General features: G+C 32.3%; 2 long non-coding RNA genes across 3 annotated transcripts; one reads left to right on the top strand and one right to left on the bottom strand.

Annotated features, from left to right (window-relative positions):
- Positions 1-1,843: 1,843 nt before the first annotated feature.
- Positions 1,844-2,495, bottom strand: LOC25496218 (uncharacterized). Its single transcript, XR_003013099.2, has 2 exons — positions 2,375-2,495; positions 1,844-2,277 (listed from the first exon to the last, which is right to left on the bottom strand). It is a non-coding gene; the product is annotated as an uncharacterized lncRNA (long non-coding RNA).
- A 4,608-nt stretch (positions 2,496-7,103) lies between these two features.
- On the top strand, positions 7,104-9,952 carry LOC112422553 (uncharacterized). Of its 2 annotated transcripts, XR_003012952.2 has the most exons (3): positions 7,104-7,419; positions 8,845-9,037; positions 9,679-9,952. It is a non-coding gene; the product is annotated as an uncharacterized lncRNA (long non-coding RNA). The 2 variants fall into 2 exon arrangements; XR_003012950.2 differs by lacking the exon at positions 8,845-9,037.
- The last annotated feature ends 6,811 nt before the right edge of the window (positions 9,953-16,763 follow it).

Below are 16,763 nucleotides of genomic sequence, written 5' to 3'. Positions count from 1 at the left end.
AACCTAACAATAAAGCCCCTCCCAGCAACCCGAAGCAACGACACTAAAATCTGTCAGAACAGTTGATATGTCGATCCCCTATTAAAAACCTGAAGCAAGCCACCTGATCCCATTCTCCTTCACCCTCTTCATTTCCCCTTCAATGTCCTCAATTTCATCGCAAAATCCCTAACCTCCACCATGAATGATTTCGATAATCTTCTATCTTCTTTCGATTTCGATATCAAACCTCAAGGTAAATCCGCTTCAATGTCTCAACCACCCAAATCATCATCTTCATCTTCAAATTCAAATTCAACTTTTCTCAACTTCGATTTCGAATCCCGATCTGCTCGTACATATCGGATCCTCCATCAACCGTCACAATCGCGACTCCTCTAGTTTCGACAATCTCTTCACCACCACCATCGGATCCAACTCCTAATCCAATCCTCGCGATGCACCCTTTGATTTGGATACCATGTTTCCTGAATCCGCCGGAAATTCTTCACCGCCACCGGTTTACGACGACAATGTTTTTGACGTTGTGTCAGAGCTGAAAAGCACCGTGAAAGTTAATTTTGAAAACGTTTTTGCCTCGCCGAAATCGAACAATGGTGCGTTTGATGATCTTCTTGGTGGATTTGGGAAGGATTCAAAGGGTTCTGAAGGAGGGGTTGTGGTATTGAGTTTTGAAAGCCTATTACAGTGAGGATGGGGGGCGGCTGAAGGAGGGTAGTAGTCATTGCTCGGCTTGGTGGCGGTCGGTGTGTAGGATTCGTCAGGGGTTGGGAGAGAGTGTCGGGCGGCGGTTTGATAATAATATTCGTCAGGTTGTGGAAGATGGCAATGATACTTTATTTTGGCAAGACATATAGGTGGGGGAAATTCCATTGAAAATAAAATTTCCCCGCTTATATGAGCTAGCTTTGAAAAAGGAGTGTTCGGTGGCGGAGGCGAGGAGGGATATAGGTGCGGTTGGGGGAGGGGAGAGGGTGAGGGTGTGGCGCCGTCGTTTGTTTGCGTGGTAGGAGGAGAGTGAGAGGGAGTGTTCTGTTTTACTGTACACCACTATTTTGCAGGAAAATATCCATGATGCTTGTATGGGTGGAAACATCTGCTTCTTTGTATGAGTGTCCACTTGTAATTTGTTTTGCTTTGGTGGTGCTACCTTGTTTTGGCCACCTGAATCTTGTAAATACTCTTGGGTGGTTTGCTCCTTACACACCTTGTGCGGAGTGAATCATTGTTGTTAATATTATATCTCATTTTAGTTTGTTAAAAAAAAAAAACGATAATGTTTTTTTCCGCTTTAAACAACTTTTCCTTACAACTTTGAAGTGTCATCATAGGTGTTACACCATATTTGTTATGGAGATTATTAAGAAAAAAAATTAGGTTATAATTTTTTCTCATTCATAGGACATCAAAGATAAAAGGTTTGTATGATTGTAAATGGTAGTTTACTACTCTCCTTCAATGATGAAGGAGCCAAAAAGCTCATACATAGAATAACAAACCTCAAAACCACTCATACATAGAACACTGGGAACTCATTTTCACAACCATCGACCTTGTCGAACCAAACACCCATTTAAAATCAAAAACTTGTTATCTTTTATTTCGTCCACAACGAAAAGAAAAAATGAAGACCCATATATATCCAAATCCAATAATATTTATCCATAAAATTTTTTTCTTTAAATTGATGAAAATGATAATATACTCCTTTAATCTAACTAGTCGCAATTAAATCGAAAGTCACATAATACATTCATGTTACTTATGACTTGAAAATGGAGAATGATTGAAAACATTAGGTGCAGAGGGAGAAAGGCATGTGTGAGAGATAAATGGAAGCAACTGTACAAAAAAAATGATTATTATGGTGGAAATTTTACACCCAATCTGTAATTAGAATATGTGATGTTGTGAATTGAACAAAAGATTTTTTATTTTTTTTTATTATTTTATCTTTTATATGGGCTATTCACTTGAGGTGCTGATGGTCGAACCTACAACAACTAATTCTTACATGATCAGTGTTGAGGTTTGATGATGGCTATTGAACAAAAAGTTACATGCATGAAATTGACTTTTTATATGAAAATTAGATCTCAACCGATCAATTAAATGTCATGTTCTAATTTATATTCTCACCTCTCACAATAGCAACTTCTCTCACTTTATATGTATTGAAATCTATAAGTAATTCACAAAAACCTTTGACGCACCTCCAAACCCCATCAAGAGGAATCCCATATATTTTATAACACTCAAGGAAATTAGAACAAGTTCCTATATTGTAAAATTAAAATAAACAAATATTATTAAAAGTGAATGAAATATTGTGTATAAGATAAGATAAGAAAACAAAAATATGAGGATGACTTACTTTGACTATCGGATATAACAAGATATAAGAAAACAAAAAATATCACCCTATATACAAGCTTAAGAATTTCATCCATTTTTTCACTTTTGCATATAAGTAATATAACATTGTTTGAAGATTTTATATAGTAAAAAGCCTTATTCTATGTTTATGTCAGTTCAATTATGTTACTAGTAAAAAGCGTTTAAAATAATTATTAAATTCCCTTTCAACTCATAGAATGGATCTTAAGGACAAATATCAAATATAATTAGAGTTCATTCTTGCTTACCAACCTTTTGTTATTTTCTATTTTTATATAGCCTTTCATATAATAAAGAGATGAGACCAACATTATATTATGTTGGTATGAATGGAACTAGATTAATATTTCTTTTAAAAGGTTTCATGTTTAAATCTTTCATTATTTTCTATTTTTTATATAGCCTTTCATATAATAAAGAGATGAGACCAACATTATATTATGTTGGTATAAATGGAACTAGACTAATATTTCTTTTAAAAGGTTTCATGTTTAAATCTTTTATTATTTTCTATTTTTTTTATATAGCCTTTCAAAATAAAGAGATGAGACCAACATTATATTATGTTGGTATGAATGGTAGTAGACTAATGTTTCTTTTAAAAGGTTTCATGTTTAAATTTTTCATTAGACTAATGCTTATTTTGTTGAGTTATCAGCAACCATGAGGGCCATAGAGATTGCAAGTCAACATAATTGGACTCAACTTTGGTTGGAATCAGACTCTATGTTGGTGGTAAATGCCTTCAAGAATCATGCACTGGTGCCTTGGAAGTTAAGCAACCGTTGGTATAACTGCATACATATTGTCCTCAGAATCAGATTTCCCTTATACACATCAATAAGAGTCCTTCAAGTTGCTAAGAAAGGTCTCTCCAAAAGGATAGGAACATTCTCATAAGTTTCAAAATCAAGTATAATGAAGTCTGCATGAAATACAAACTTATCCACTTGTATAAGCACATCATCAATCCTTTTTTCAAGGTGAACAAGAGACCTATCAACAAGTTTTAGATTCGCAGCACTAGGCTTGGCTTGACCAATTCCCAATTGATTGAAAATTTATTTAGGCATTAGATTGATGCTTGCTCCAAAATCACAAAGCGCCTTCCCACAATAAACTTCATCTATAAAATAAGGAATGGTGAAGCTACCTGGATCTTTTAGTGGTCATTGCTACTTTCTCAAAGTCTCCCAATATTCGTCTCTTAGTGATAATGTTCATAAAAATTTTGTTATGATTTGGCATTTAGTGGAGAGCTTTTAGCAAAGAAATATTAATGCGGAGTTGCTTCAAGATCTCCATGAACTTCTTGTACTGTTTTTCCATGGAAGTCTTCACAAACCTTTGAGGAAAATGTGGATCAAGATGCTTGGTGTACTGACTAAAGTCTATGCTTGGTGTACTGGCCAATAGTCTACAACATCTGGAATATAATAGGTTTGAATTCGAACTGAGCAGTAGTGACTTCTAATCTCACTATGCTAGTGTGGTGTGTTTATTCAATATATATCTTGTTCTTAATGTTTTTCAAGTTTTGATAAACTTTGAATCGATTCTATCTTATAGCTCATTGTTAACACTAGGTTTTGTAACCTGGACTAGATACATTTTTAACTAAGGTAATTGGCCCAGACATTGGAAAATTAATTAGTGTGGTTTAGTTCAACATTCTATAATGCCTTTGATAATATGAGTATCACCTAGGACATTAGGTTTCTATATTATATGAATAAAATCTCGAATTGCAATAGGTCTTGGTCTACTTTGTTAAACAATATTGTGAACATAAACCTTAAATTTCTATTGAATTACGAATTAGTATTACCAAATAAGTACATAAAGGGGATTGAGGAAAACCTAATAGCCTTTCATCATTCTAAATCAAGTTTTATTTTATTTTATTTTAGGCTTAAATGCACTTTTGGTCCCTTAAATATTTAATTGGTATCGCTTTGGTCCCTTAACTAAAAAAAGATTGTTTGAGGATTTTAAGTTTTTTTTTAGTCTCGTTTTGGTCCCTTCTGTTAGGTTTCCGATAGTTTTAATAAAAAACGCTAAGTGTGGACACGTGTCACCTTGTGATTGGCTCTGAGATTTTTTTTTTTTTACAAAAATAAAATATATTTTAAAAAAAATAATAAATTTTTTTGTAAAAAAAAAAAAAAAAACTCAGAGCCAATGACAAGGTGACACGTGTCCTGAAGTTAACTTTTTTTTAAAACCCTAACGGAAACCTAACAGAAGGGACCAAAACGAGACTAAAAAAAAACTTAAAATCCTCAAACAATCTTTTTTTTAGTTAAGGGACCAAAGCAATACCAATTAAATAGTTAAGGGACCAAAAGAGCATTTAAGACTTTATTTTATTTTCAACTGCAACCCAACTTTTAAAATCCCCTAAAATTATTGTTTATAATTAAATTTAGTTTAATTTTCTAGTAGAAATAAGAATCCATGTGGATATGATTTTTTACTTAATGCTTTAATACTTGTATAATTTGTTACACTTGCCAAATTGTCCATCAAATCCCATAGGCTTTTTCTTTCAAATGTCTCGAGAGTTTCTCTGCCACACTTCCTTTATGAAGCATTTTCTCATACTCCATGGTATGCTAAGGAGCTGAGGGATAAGGATGCCTTAGAAGAGCCATTGAAAAACACCTCCACTTCATGGGATAAATCGAAAGAGCGTAGGAAGAAGTCGAAAAAGGCAACCAAGCGCACATTATCGGAGTTGATCTGCAAAAAGAGTCTAGATCATGCAAACTGATTGAGAAGATGCATTCATTCCTACCTACTTTTACGACATCCGAGGAGAAATGTACTATCTAATTGGAAGCCCACCAGATGAACAAGTGGCGGAGCCAGGAAATTTAAGAAGTCTGGGCAAAGAATTAATCTTAAATTGTCATAAATCAATTTTTTTTTTTTCTTTCTAAAAAAATCTAAATAAAAGAGATTTATCATTTTATCAACAAAAATACAATTTAAAATAGGGTTATTAATTGAAATTGACCACGTAATATACGTGAAGTCTGAAAATTGACCATGTAATTAAATAACATGTATTCTAACCATGTAATTCGAGATTTTTATTATTTATAACATGTAATATACGCGAAGTCCAAAAAAACAACCGAGAGATTGAATTTTTTCATGATTTCCTAGAGGCGAGTTAAGAACGTTAAAATATGGCTTTAACAAAAAAATTATAAATTTTCGACAAACAACAAATTAATTATGAATTTTTAAAGTGTCAAAAGCTCAAAAAACAAAACAATGAAAATCTCAATCTATAAATCGAATTTTGAGCTCATTATTTGCAGAGACATCTATAAAAATACATAAAAAGGATATGTAAAGTTTCATAACATTTCGAAGTCGTTTAAATTTATTTTGATTTTTCAACTAAAACGTGCAAAATTGAAATTTTGTTCCGCGTAAGCGTATACTCACAAGTGATCGAATTTAGTTCCCTAATTTTGTAGACATGACTGGAACTAGATAAGAACCTTCACAATGAAATTTTGTAATTTTTAAACGATATACAAATTAATTATAAATTGTTTAATAAATTCATAATTATGAGGGAATAAAAATTCATAATTAATTTATCCATGGTCGAAGAAATTTAATTTTGTGTAAAGCTATATTTTAACGTAAAAAGATTCAACTTGTAGGTCATATTTTTAGACTACACGTATATTATAGGGTGGTCAGATTTAAATAAGAAGAAATTCAAGTTACAATGCTAGAATATATGTTTTGTATTTTATTAGGTTATTTTTCAAACATAAAGTATATTACAGGGTCAAGTTGAACAATTAACCCGTTAAAATAAGAGACATGAACCCGTCAATAGTGTGCTAAATAAAATTCCAAGACCTATTTGCGTGTGACAATTTTCAGATTGCCCAAATTTTTCTTTTTGTAAATGTGTTGATGTGCTTTTGGGTTGAGTCTAATGTACAAAAATTATCGATCGAACCCGAGCGATCGCCCGGGGTCGCCATACGGTAGAACCGCCCATGAGATGAACCACAAGGTTAAGTTGAGGGATATATCCGAGCAAACTGTCGCTTGTATATTGGAGATGGATGCGCCTTTTTTGTAGTTCTTTGCGGAGTCTTTTGATATTATTCAGCAATAGATTGGTGTCTTTAACTAGCAAATTCCGCTAAATTTGGATGGCCTTGGCCCCAAAAACAGTGCTACGGAGTTTGAATATGAGCTTTTTTGCTATTCGGGGAGAGGCCACTAATGATGAAGTCCACGAGCGGGAGGCTGTCCGTTAGGAAATCTAGAGACAAGAAAGTCGTTTCGTTAGGTGATATCAGGGTTAATTCTCCTGGTGATAGAAGAAAGGATGGTGATATCGTCGTTTGTTCAAGATATGCGAGTGTAAATGTAATATAATAATGGTTTTTCTTGGTCAATCATGAAAGGATAGATAAAAAATAAAAAAAATAACGAAAGGTTATTAAACAAGAATGATCTCGAATTACAAGTAATATTTTTATGTGAGATATGTTTCTTCTATGAACAAAAGAGACAAACATTATACATCATTCCACTTTAGATAAGTTTAATAATTAATCTAATTTTATCCTTCAATATTATTAAATATTTTATTGACGTAAGCTTCCCATGATCTTTTTTACTATATAAAGTGATTAACTAATTCTATATTTGTTACACGCAAAGGTTACAAAAATGGCTGAAAATTACAAGTTTGTTTATGTTGTGATCTTTTTTGTTTCTCTTTTTCTTGTTGTAGTCGACGGTGAAAAAAGGAACGATAGTGGACATAGAGATAATAAACTCATTCTCATATATATTTTCGTTTGTTTATCTTATACATAATCATTCTACCATTTTTAATTAATTATATGTATTTATTTTATTTTACACTACAGGACAATGTGCTGATGACTACGAGTGTTATCGACTATTTTCATGTCCTCGTGAAGTTGCATTTAAGTGCATTAATGGTTGGTGCAAATGCATACTCTAGTTAAGGTAAAAAGTATTTCTTCAATATCATGTTCCTGCAATCTTAAGCACACACACAAAAAGTCTAACAACACAATCATCCTCAAAATCAATATTATGATCACTCCTGGTTATAAACAAAAAAATATCCGTTTAAATATCTGTTTATTATGAATTCAAAATCAACAAATGGAGATATTATGGTTAAGGTAACATACATTTTCAGTAGAAAAAGAGCACTACCAAGCTCCTGGTTCAAAATTGTTACTTGTAACAAGATGTCGGCAAGAAAGAAAAGAAAAAATATCGACAAAATCTTGAGAGAGTGAGAACGAATTGGAAAGTGTACCAAATTGAAAAAAGTAATAAAATAGTAAATTATCCTACAAGGGTCGCGGGCTAAGAGGGTCAGCCTGTATTAAAAATTATATTTTTTTTAAATAGTATTATAAAATACTCCTATAAATTTTTTTATAAATAATATTTTTAATATTTTAAAATAATATCTAGCACAAAAATAAATTGTAACATTTTCGTACAAACGCCGTAAAGTAAAACGGTGAGTAAAACAATTTTAAATAAATTATATACGTTATGGTTATATATATTTATATATTCGATCTTTAAAATTATAAATAACGAAACGAGTAAATATGATACTATATTACATTTATATTTGTTTTAATTGATTGAATTTTCAGTTTTACTTTTTACTTGGATAATCAACCAAGTAAAGAAATATTTGAAAAATATATATAATTTATAGTTTTTTTTGTTATGTGGGCTAACGGGCTATCTGCGGCCCGTCCGGGCTAGCCCTAACGGGTATCGGGCTTTTTAGGGCCGGGCTAAAAAGCCCTACGAAAATTCGGATTTAATATTTAAGGCCCAAGCCCTATAATTAATCGGGCTAAACGGGTCAGCCTATACGGCCCGTCCCGTTTTGACAGTTCTACTTTTTGAGCGTTTTTTGGCCTTGAAATGCCTGGGAAATTGGGATGAATTTCCTTAAATTGTATTGTCTTCAAAAGTTTATAAGAACCTTTGATATGCGTTCTTCATATCTCTTGTTCATTCATGTGGTTTCTAGGTTTGCCGAATTACAAGATTTATCAATAAAAAGACTTAAAACACATATGGAACTGCATGATTGGGGATGAAAGTGAATTATAGTGAATCAAATAAAAACAACACCAAATGTTCCTCAAACCAAGGACAACTCCTCTTAATGACTTCTTATTTGTCTTCATATGAAAAGAAAATAACTTAAAACATAGCTGAAAACATCTTATGATGATCCATCATCACAACCCCGAACTTAAAATGTTGTTTCTCTCCACCAAAAAAAATTACAAGAATTTCAGAAGCTAAACATACTTTTTGGAGATAGTTCTCAAATTGTTGCTCTTCCCAATTACAAACTTAAATAACTTACAACTTCCATGCATGTAGGTCAAGCTTAGATATGATACTCGTACTTACAACCACATTACATTCCAAGGCACACATTTATATCTCCTAAAGCCAAATGGATTGGTCAAAGCGTTTTCCACATTCCGATCATCATGTGATTGTACCTTGTGTTGAATTTGAAGAAATTATAAACGTTCATTCAAAGTCAATATTACCACACACACATATAGAGGTATTTTCAAGGTTATATCGTGGCTTAGCTCAAAGTGAGATATATTTGGTAAAGTAGGCTAACAAACAGTTTGGATTTTGTTACTAAGGATTCCCTAATTGAAATACTTCCTTCAAGCTTAAGATGTTGATAATTAAAGGATGATATTTGTTTTTATTTTATTTTGTGAGACATGCATCACATATAGGTTATTAGACATTCAAGTCAATGTCTTAATTTCATTGAATTGATTAGGTTCCATGGTGTATGTTGAGCCCACTATTTATGGGGTGTACTTATGAAGCTAGACAACCCTAGCGAGACACCTACCAATACTGCACAAAAGATAGTTTGTTGTAATGAAATTCAACTAGAGAAGTGTTCTTATTATTTGACTTATCATTTCTTCTGAGTTTACTTTATTAAGTATAAGTTATTGGCACAACATGCATAAGGAGTATAAGTGTAAGAACACTGCATTTGATATACTTCCCTTATATTGTTATATCCAAACCTTAGATGGTTTTGTGTTCTTAATGTATCATTGTGCGTTTATGTCCATCGATTTATATTGATATACTACTTTAAATCACATGCACCATATCTCACCCCTTCTTACCTATGTTTTTCTCTTGTATGAATTATATGATGGCGATCCCAAGGAGGACATTGTGGAGTAATATCAAGGTGTTTGTTCATCAGAATAAAGTGGAGTATTATTCTCACACGAGTGTTATGGTGTTCTTGAATGTTTTTTCGTTTATAGTTTAGGTTTAAATTTGATTGTTAGGATTTTATATTCCTACATCATAGTCATATTTAATAATTCGGTCTTGACCTATTTTCTTTGATCTTGAGAAAGAATTACCTATGTATTTTACTATGAGTATAATTATAATCCTCTAAGAAGCTAATATTTTTATTTTACATTTAGAACTTCAAGTTTTAAAGTTGCTAAATTAATTTTGGGTATTAATATCCGGTAAATTGATGATCAAAATAGTTTTGTTTTAGTATTTGAGAAGATCAAGATGGTAGTAGAGACATATTTATTTTCAAGAAAAATCTCATAGCTCAATTTCAAATTTTTTCATGTAAAGGAGGAAAATAAAAATTTGTGGAAATTGAATCCTATTCGTGTTAGTAATAACCTTGATTTGTTATGGCTAATTTGGAGAAAAAGAGTAAGACGTATTTTTTTTCTTCAGAAAATCTTTTAAACACAGGAAATTTTCGAGTTAAATATTTAGAAAAAAAAAAATCGTTACATTTCAAGAAAACTTGAACTTAACCTAAAATGCTTTCTTCCATTTGCATCTTAATACACACACCATTAACGCGTCAAGATGCATTTAAACACATAAAAACCCTAGTAGCATCTATGCGCTGCTACCAATCATTCAATGTGACACCAACTCTTTAGGGTTGGTGTCTGAACAAACATAAATATCCACTTTGCTGATCCCAAACAACATTACATCACTATACAAAACTATTAAATTTTATTTCACTAATGAATAATATTCGTAGATGCCATACACTTCAAGTTTCTGATTTAACTTCAATCGTTAAGGTCATCCAAATATCATGGTATCTCTTTCATACTGACAAAATCCATGTATTATTCACCATTTCTCGACACCATTCCAGATACACCTTTTCAATCAATGTCGAAAGTAAGATACTCATCTTCCTCACGAATTTTGTGCAATTGAAAATCACTAAATATTGCCAAAAGTACTTGTTGAATAACCATAAATTTCAACACCTAGTCTCTTTAAGAACATAATACTTTTATCCATGGTAGTTAAAAACGGACCGGACCGGCCGGTTCAACCGATTGAACCGAGAACCGGACCCATGTCCGGTCCGACTGACTCCCAAAACCGCTGGTTCAAAGAACCGGGTCAACAACCGGAAAACCGGTCAAAAGCCGGAAAAACCGGGGAACCACCGATTCAGACGGTTTTACAGGTCTAGCCGGTTAAGGTTTTATTTTTTTCCAAAAAAAATTGAAACGCGTTTCGTTATTGATTAATTTCCATTTCTTATCAATTTGTTCCCTTTTCACACAATTTTTTTAAAGATTTGTACAATTAATAACAGAGGTTTTTAATCTCATTTTGCTTCAATTGCCACAAGACTCAAAACAAGAAAGATCAGTAAAAACGAAGAGTTAAGAAGAAAGATTAGAGAGGGAAGGGCAAGCAAGTTAAGAAATTTATTATGTTGAATTTTCCATGGAAGCACAAGTGAAGATTTAAGAGAAGAAAAAATACAATTGGAGAGAAGAATAGTGATCCATGGGACAATGACAGTGAGAGATGAAAAGGCAAAGTAGGCGGCTGCATTTGATTATCAGGATTTCATATGACTGTGACAATTTAGGGTTACTAATGGGTTGGGCTTATAAGGAAAGCCCATGAAGAATGACTTTATTTGAAAAATAATTATAATTAATATATGCGAATTATAGTTGACCATGTGTGTCTCTAGAAAAATAAAACTAAATTGACCAGTGTACGTGAGGTGATCTTTGCGAATGATTTTATAACATGTTTTTCTTAATTATTTACTACATCGTAATAAAAAAAAAACTAAAAAACTATAATAAAATAATAAAAAATATTATTTAATTAAATCCGGTTGAACCCCCGGTCCAACCCCGGTTGAACCTCAAAACCTTAAACCCATGCCTACACCGGTTTAATGTCCGGTCCGGTTTTGATTACCTTGCTTTTATCATACCTTACTCACACTCAAATCAAGATTCTTACAAACTCGAATATGATTCCTTTTCCACAACTTTTTATTTTCCTCATTTACATAAAAAAATTGAAATAGAACTTTGAGATTTTTCTTGAATATAATTTTGTCTCTAAACTACCATCTTGTCTTCTCAAATACTAAAACAAAACTATTTTGGTAATCAATATACCTCTTATTAATACCCAAAATTAATTTAGAAACTTTAAAATTTCGTTCTAAATGTAAAATTAAAATGTTAGCTTCTTAAAGAGGATTACAATTATATTCACAGTAAAATATATATGCTATTATTTCTCAAAATCAAACAAAATAAGTCAAGACCTTATTATTAAATTTGGATCTGATGTCGAAATATAAAATCCTTACAATCAAATTTAAACATCAAGTATAATCGAAAAAATATTCAAGAACACCATGAGAATACTTCTCCACTTCTCCACATTGCCGTCCTTGGGATAGCCATCAGATAATTCATACAAGAGAAGCACATAGGAAAGAAGGGGTAAGATATGGTCCATGTGACTTCAAGTTTTATATCAATATAAATGGATGGAAATAAACTCACAATCATTCATTAAGAACACCAAACAATCTAAGTTTTAGATATAACAGTAGAAGAGAAGTATAACAAATGCAGTGTTCTTACACTTGTACTCCTTATGGATGTTGTACCATTAACTTATATTTAATAAAGTAAACTCAGAAGAAATGATAAGTCAAATAAGAAGACTTTTCTAGTTTCATTTCATTACAGCACACTATCTTTTGTGCAATATTGGTAGGTGACTCGTTAGGGTTGACTTGCTTCATAAGTACACCCCATTAATAGGGGAATAATATGAGTCTTTTGGATTTCAGTACTCAGTCATAATCACCCCATGATACCTAAACCATTCAATGAATTTAAGACATTGACTTGTATGTATAACAACCTACATCTGATGCATGTTTCACAAAATAAAATAAAAACAAACATCGTCCTTTAACTATCAACATCTTAAGCTAGAAGGAAGTATTTCAATTACGGAATCTTTAGTAACAAAATCCAAACTGTTTGTTAGCCTACTTTACCAAATATATCTCACTTTGAGTTAAGCCACGATATAACTTTGAAAAGACATCTATATGTGTGTGTGGTAATATTGACTTTGAATGAACGTTTATAATTGCTTCAAATTCAAAACCAGGTACAATCACACGACGACTGGAATGTGGCAAACTCCTTGGAATTGAATTGGTTGTAAGTATGAGTATCTTATCTAAGCTTGTCCTACTTGCATGGAAGTTGTAAGTTAGTTCAGTCTGAAATTGGGAAGAGCAACAATGCTCCATCTCCAAAAAGTATGTTTAGCTTCTGAAATTGTTGTAAATTTTAACTTCTTCCTATTTTTTTTTGGTGGAGGAGAAGCAACGGTTGAAGTTCGAGGTTGTGATGATGGAGTATCATATGATGTTTTCCACCATGTTTTAAGTTATTTTATTTTATATGAAGACAAATAAGAGGTTATTTAGATGAGTTGTCCTTCGTTTGAGGAACATTTGGTGTTGTTTTTATTTGATTCAGTGTAATTCACTTTCATCCCCAATCATGCAGTTCCATAGGTGATTTGAGTCTTTTTGTTGATAAATATTCTTGTAATTTGGCAAACCAAGACACCACATGAATGAACAAGGGATATTAAGAATTCATATCAAAGGTTCTTATTTCTTATAATTTTTTTTAAGACAATACAATTTGGGGGAAATTCATCCCAATTTCCAAGGCATTTCAGGACCAAAAAACGCTCGAAAAGGGACAAAAAATGCAAAATTTGTGTGGTGGCTATGCAATTTTAGCTTGTTTTCCAAGTTGGATCGGAGGAAAAAGCTCAGTTCTAATCCCTTAATCACCAAGTAATGAAGAATATAAATAAAGACCCTTGCACACACTTTTATTCATTCATAAAGTTTGTGGTATAAGGCAAGGGTCAAACATTAGAGCTTCAAGGAAGAGGGTTTTCACTTCCTCTTGTTCTCTCTAGGGTATGATTTTTTTTTATTATTTTGTAATGATGTATGTTACCATGTGTAACTAAACATCTCTTCATTAGCGTTCTACTATAAACCTCTACTTATTTGTTGGATTCAATTATAATAAAGTCTCTATTCAGTTTATGATTCATTTTTCCTAATTTAATTTGTATATATGATCCGAACACTTGTAATGTTTTTCAACTAGTGGTTGACCTAGACCATATGTTAAGGTATAAGACTGACTTAGTAAACTGGTTAATTTCTAATTAAATTCTATAATTAAATAAGCGTAAGATTGTCATGGTTATGATCCATCATTAGGGGAAGTCAAAAGTATATATAGCCCTTGACTACCCGCACATACTAAAATTTCCCAATGTTAACCGAGGTCATATCAAAACGTTCATTTATGAAGGCTAGGTCCTAACTAATAGTAAACCAATTAATTCCAAGAAAGAAGGTATATAAGATTCAATGAAACTCTGATCGTTGTTAATCATCTGAATCAATCAAACATAATCTCGAATTGTGCAAGACAATTCAAAGCATGTAACACATAAACTCTTTTAATTGCTTTTCTTATCAAATAAATTTTGTTAATCGTTTTGTTGAATGACAATCCCTTTGGCGAGGATAATTTACTACTTTATTACTTTTTTTCAATTTGGTACACTTTCAAATTCGTTCCCACTCTCTCAAGATTTTGTCCATATTTTTTCTTTTCTTTCTTGCCGACATCTTGTTACAAGTAAGGATTTTGAACCAGGAGCTTGGTAGTGATCTTTTTCTACTCAAAATGTATGTTACCTTAACCATAATATCTCCATTTGATGATTTTGAATTCATTTAATCATATAGTAAGTTCTTTTAATGCCCAAATTGGGTTCCCACACATATTAGGGTTTCCGACATCATAACAAGAATTTATGTATCTAATAGTTTGGGATTGTATGTAATTCTCTAAAAACATTCTACCAAACTTATTTGTGTTGACCTTTTTTATGTTAGAGTTATCCATAATTTAACTTGCTAATGTTTTCGCACTCCGAAGCTAAAAAAAATTGTGCAAGATTGGAAAGAGGTATTTTTACATTGATGAATAGAAGATACTTAAGGAAAGGATGAGCTTTCTTGTCTTATGATAGATGGGAAAAATATTCGTTTTACATCGATAGCTTTTAGTGTTACATAGAAAAATAATATATGTGTAGGGGTGAGCCAAGTGCTACTAGTCAAAAATAGTATATAATACTAGTTAAATATTAAGTTTAAATGCACTTTTCATCTCCTATGTTTCAAAAAGTTGTGATTTTGACCCCCTTATAAAAAAATGGATATTTTGACCCCCTAACTTTTGATCCTCTTTTGATTAGCTTATTTATATCAATTTCTCAGTCTCTGATGGTGTAAACTGAAATGGGGATAGAAGGATGCTTATAAGTGGAGTCCAAACTGACGTGGTGTAACCTTTGGCCCCCCTAAAGAATCATCCACTTATCAGTTTGGACTCCACTTATCATGTCAGTTTGGACACCATGCCAGTTTGGACTCCACTTATCAGCATCCTTATATCCGCATGCTAGTTTACACCATTAGAGACTGAAAAATTGGCATAATCTCTATCAAAATCAGCTAATCAAAAGAGGGCCAAAAGTTAGGGGGTCAAAATATCCATTTTTTTATAAGGTGCCAAATTCGTAACTTTTTGAATCATAGGGGGTGAAAAGTGCATTTAAGCCTAAATATTATTTGATGACTATAAAAGTGATCCTATTTGATATTTATAGGGTTATTCTTTGTTTATCATCAGAAATGATCATAATATAGATTCTCAGGATGATTGTGTTGTTAGACTCTTTGTGTGTACTTAAGATTCGATATTGGCTGGGCGTATCTACAGGTGAACCGTTTGGTGTGTCAGCTCATTTTTATCAGTTTGTTCATTCAGCAGGTGGATTGCGTGCTTGTCGATCTTTTATGCATCTTATTTGGATGTGTTGTGTGTGGGTTATTTGAAATGAAAGAAACAGTAGGGTCTTCAAAAACAAGGAGAGTACCATCCATCAGTTGGTAGAGAAAGTCAAATTACATTCTTTATGGTGATGAAGGCCACTAATATTTTTTTTCATTCAGCCTAATTTTCATATGCGGTGTTCGAACCCTTTTCTTTGTATAAGCATTGGTTAGTCTGTTTTTGTGTACTCATTTTTTGTACTGTGTACTTTTGAGGATTCTTGAGCACACCTTATGCTTGAGGATCCTTTCATGTTTCTAATTGTGCTCGTGATTTTTGGATATCAAACCATTAATTGATTTGAATCGTTAATCTTTGAACTCTCGATTTTTATTCGTGGGAAGGGAAAAAATGAGTAAAAAACCCTTATCGAGACTTTGGATTCGGGGGTTGGTTACGCGAAGGGAAGGTGCTAGCACCCTAAGCGTCTATGGTATTCCATAGGAACCTCTTACCTAATTTATCTTGTGCTAAATTCATTGCTTATTTGAAAATTAATTACCTAAAAATCTAAGTGAAAGAATGGGGGGAGAAGAAGTATGTTTTTGGTTATTTTTATTTGATTTGGAAGGATAATAATCCCATGCCTACATACCCTTAAAGAAAAGGGATCAAAACCAATGTAGTTCACCTAAAAAGTTTCTTTTTGGTGGGTTAGGTTTATTTTAAGATTTTTTGAAAATCGGTTTTTAGAAGGGAAAGAGGCCTCAAGGCATGAGATAAAATAAGGTGAGGTTGGTCAAATTTTAATTACAAAGAAATCAAGTCTATTATGAATATTAATTCAATTAAGCATTTGATTAAGAAAATAAAAGGAAAAAAGCACTTGGGTTACAAACCAAGGTTTATTAAAAAATATTTTTGAAGTTTTGACATATTTGATTTTTTTTGAGAAAATGATTTTTTTAACGAACGGTGAAAACTAACATAACAGCGTAACGTAACAAGAAA

This window comes from Medicago truncatula, chromosome 6 (assembly GCF_003473485.1).
Source record: "Medicago truncatula cultivar Jemalong A17 chromosome 6, MtrunA17r5.0-ANR, whole genome shotgun sequence".
Classification (NCBI taxonomy): domain Eukaryota; kingdom Viridiplantae; phylum Streptophyta; class Magnoliopsida; order Fabales; family Fabaceae; genus Medicago; species Medicago truncatula.
Note: the sequence above shows the minus strand (reverse complement) of the source record. Positions and strands in the feature narration are given on the sequence as shown.